This window comes from Trifolium pratense, linkage group LG4 (assembly GCF_020283565.1).
Source record: "Trifolium pratense cultivar HEN17-A07 linkage group LG4, ARS_RC_1.1, whole genome shotgun sequence".
Lineage (NCBI taxonomy): Eukaryota > Viridiplantae > Streptophyta > Magnoliopsida > Fabales > Fabaceae > Trifolium > Trifolium pratense.
The window spans coordinates 45,944,078-45,948,784 of NC_060062.1; positions in this window are offsets into that span (position 1 = coordinate 45,944,078).

Genomic DNA, 4,707 nt, shown 5'->3' on the forward strand with positions numbered 1-4,707 from the left:
GAAATTTAAGTTTTATGAATATTAATTAAAGAAAATATAATAAAATTAATATATTATTAATTTTAAATTAAAAATAATTCTTTTTATACGGATAAAAATAAATTTTAGATATTAGATAATTCACACTTAATAGATTTTCTCTCATTTGCATTAATTAAATATAATTATAGCATGCATTTTAATGACAAATAACACAACAACTATATGCACATCATTTTTTCACGTATTAAATACAACTTTTTGAATCATGCATGTCATGTGAGATTGAATATTATATATGATTGAAATATAAAGTGGTTGTATATTTAAACCGCTATTGATTCATTTTATTTTTATGAAACCCCTTTTATATTATGTATCTTTTTTTACAACATTTATGTATCTATTATTTATCAAATAAGTTATTATATTTAAATGTCCGCAAATCTTAGCTCAACTGACAGAATTGTCGAAATTGTTAGGTCGGACGTCATTCCATCTATATACCAAAAAAATTTATTATATTTAAATAATCATATAAAATTTTGTAATATTATAATATTTTATCAAAATATAATTACTTATTTTTTTATCTCACTTGTTTTCATCTATTGTTTTTCATTGTTTTTTTTTCTTTTCGCTCGCATGTATAAAAATAGGAGACATCGTTGGGAACATACGGGTACCAAAAATTATTATATGTCTAACTTTTGATGTACTCCCTCCGTTCCTCCGCCTCATTATAAGCATAAATTCTCTTATAAGTGTCTTTGAATAATTGATGTACTTGTCTATAATATAGACCAGATAATCAATTATTCAACCATTTATTTTTGCTTATAAAACATAATTATCACAAGTGTAAATAATTGATACTCCTATAATTAATAACATATACTATTGTAAAAAGTACAGCGTCTCTTTAAATATGATATTGTATTTTTTACTAGTTATATGATAAAATTGAACTTTTAAATTGATTAAGAAAAAAATTAAGTTTTTGAATGGTTAGGTGAAAACATGAGAGTTTATGATTTTGTTGATTTTATAGGGAGTTAAATCGTGCAAACACATTTTGACTACCGATTTTACTCAAAATGGTTTTAGCTTTGATTTAACACGAAATCCATACCTAAAAACGTAAAATTCATAGAGTTTACGATTTAAAACGAGATTTTAACAACCTTGTTCTTCACATTCTTTTCAGCTAACATGGTATCATCTCTTTCGGCCTCGTTAACAAGATTCTATTGAACGTGATTTTCAATGGGTTTCAACACTGGATTAATGTAGTGGCCTCTATCTCTAGCATTGCGGTTCAATCCAATTGTCTTCACAGATGATGAGTGAATGGAAGAAGAAATGTTGTTGCCAAGATCCTTGCATTGATGCTTGAACGATCCCAATTTGTAACATTAAATGTGTTGCTTTCTTGTTGGTCATATTTTGTATATGAAATTTATCTTTATTGGCCTAGATTGTTTCTCAAAGAGCATATAGATTGAGAGGTTGTTTGGAAGACAAGTTTGTTTGTTAATTGTAATAAATAAATGTAATAAAACACAAACTTCGATATAGCCATCAAGATTAGATTTAATAAATATTGCAGGACTAAAAGATTTAGTTTATTTATTTGTTGAATCAATCTTTTTTTTATTTCAAACAAATAAATCAAATCTTTTAGTTAATATATTAGGACTAAAAGATTTAGTTTTATTTATTTGTCGAATCAAATTGGTTTTTTTATTTGCCAAACCAACTTAATTAGTTGATTGAGTGATGATCAACACTAAACTTTGTATGTAGCAAAATTGTCAGGATCGAGTTTTTACCTCAACTCGTTTTGCCTAGCAAAACTCGACACGTAAATTCGACTTGTAAAATTGTACAAGTTTACCAAAAATTAAAATAATATTAAAATTATTAAGTACATGACATATATACTAATATAATACTATAAAAACGTCAATATTTCAAAATATAAACTTACTTATAAAGGCAAAATATACCAAATCACTATATAAATAACATTATATCCATAAAGTTGTATCAAAATATATAATTATCTCACCAAATCATATAAACGTCCAAATAACAATCTAAGATAAGAAAGTTCATAAGTTTATGAAACCGTTAAAAATTTAAAGTATACAGAAAAACTAGAGCTTTTCTTTTCAAAAGTTCAATACTACTAGAAGGCTACATCATCATCTTCATCGATGTACTCATTTTCAACATCATCAAATTATTCTCCATAGGATAAAGAATTTTCAATAATAGAATCAAATATCAAATTCATTGAAGGTAGAGTCGAGAAAAATTGTTTATTTTGACAGTATGACAAAAAAAAAAAAATTGGGCCAAAAAATTAAAATAAACCTTTAAAGGTAAACTCGTAATCACAAGTAAACTTGTGCGAGTTTACTCGATTCTAGCGAATTTGACCAAGTTAACTCGGTGTAAACTCATTTTTTTCCGAGTTTACTAGAAAATGAGTTTACATCCGATTTAACATGTTTTTCACACTTAAAAACGTAAAATCGAAAGAGTTTACGAGTTAATACACGATTTTAACAACAATGGTGGTGAAGCCAGGTAAAAAAAAAAAAAAAATTTATTGTATTGAAGTTAATGGCTATTTTGGGCTACTTTTTTAGTTGCATCGGATCCAAAAATAAAATAATACTACTAGTATATGCACTTAGGAGTGGAATTTAATTTTAAGATTCAACTTTTGTTTCGAACAATTGGTGGTCAACCCAGAAGCATATTACACACATATACCCTTGCAATTGCAATGCAAACGGGAATGGAATAAAGTAGATAAATTAAAAATCATACAATACAAGATGATATTCCAGCTTATTGTTATTACTAATAATTAAGATTAACATAACATTTATTTACACATTGAAGCGTAAACCTTAAGAACCCACCAGGATTTTGCTGACCATGTTATTCTCTGACTATAATATATATGGTTGTCAAGTTTCCATTAGATTTGGAATCTAGAAAGCATTTCAAAAGATTTCCCGTCATAATTAAATGTCATGATCTTATAGTTTTTTGACTGAACAATTTTATTATTGTTATTAAGAAGAATAATTCATATAGATCGGTCCATAAAATTCTTTTGATCATGAAGCTAGATAGTATGCATGAGAATCTCATTCTTAAAATAAACTGTTTTGTCGCATAATAATCGCTCAATTTTACATTTAACAAATTAGATCATATCCAAAAATACCCGATCAATATGTGATGTGGAACAAACCTATGCTATGTTACTTGTGAAAGAAAAAAAAACCTATATGCTATGTTATGAGTGGGAGGATTTTTTATTTTTATTTCCCGCGAAACTTTTGGCTTTGGTTGATGATAATATTCATTAATACCCATATTCCATTCTTATTCTTAACTAAACAATCCTAATCTATCAACTTCTTCTGCTACTCTAAAAAAATAATTCCTAATCTTAATTATCTAAATTAATTTGGTCAAGAAATTACCAACGTTTACCCAATGCATGATTTTTTTTTAAACGGTAAAATATTATTAATAATAACCGATCTCTGCATGATTGATTTGAAAGCTTGTACATATACTCTCCTTTTCTTTTTCTCAGTATTCATTATATAGAATTTTTACTAAAAATGAATAATATACATTCAAATTTATAGAGTATATATCAATACAACACAAATTCAAAGTCATTAAAATTAAAAAAGATGAAACTGCGAATAAACTTACGACAACCATGTTAATAATATAAAACAAAAAAATACATTAATAACCTACAATTATTATATTCAAGTGATCTGAATAATTATGCCTCCAATATGTGTGTTGACAATGATAAAATCATTGATTGAATCTACATCGGATCGAAACTAATATTTCAACTTGAATTAATTGAACACAACACCAAGATAGAAAATAAATGATAAAATATCACTAAGACAGAAAATCAAAAGAAACAACGCACAAACTCTACCAAAATTTACTCTAAACCATCCCTCACTCAATTAATAGATTAAAGAGAAGAAAAAAAATGGTGACGGCCAGATGAAAAGAGGAGGAGGAGATATTATTGTAACCTTACAGGATAATAAATTAAAGTTTGTCCTCTTAAAAAAAATGAAAGTTTCTATATAAAATGAGAGATCTAGAAGAAATATACTCTAGAAAAAGACCCAAAGATCAAAGGAAGGACCACAAAGCATCGTTCAAATAGAGAATCATATGATAAAAAAAAATTATAATGATGTTTTGAGAACCAATCAAGAAGAAGAACATGTGTAGCTTCATTGACACGTACCATGTTTATGTGTTTCTTTCACACATTGAAATAAATAGACAAAGAAGAAAAAACAGTTAGGAACAAATCACTAATTATGAAATAATCAACGGCAAGAGATCTTGTTCCCTATATTTTGTAATACAGGTTGGGTCCGTACGTGGCCTCTAATTTTTTGATTATATACTAATCATATTAGTTGCTAAGCACAACCAATAGTGTAGGCTCGATACCAAACAAAAAGCCATCTGGTTAGGCTATATATGTCTCTTCTTGGCTACCACATGGAGAAATTAAGGTCAGAGGAACAAGGTTAACGATGTTGGATCCAAATGTATAATAAAATAATTTGGTTAAACATGAATATTAATTACTAATTAGGCCACAATGAGACGGGGTTAAACAAATGACAACAATTGTCTAGGTTTAGT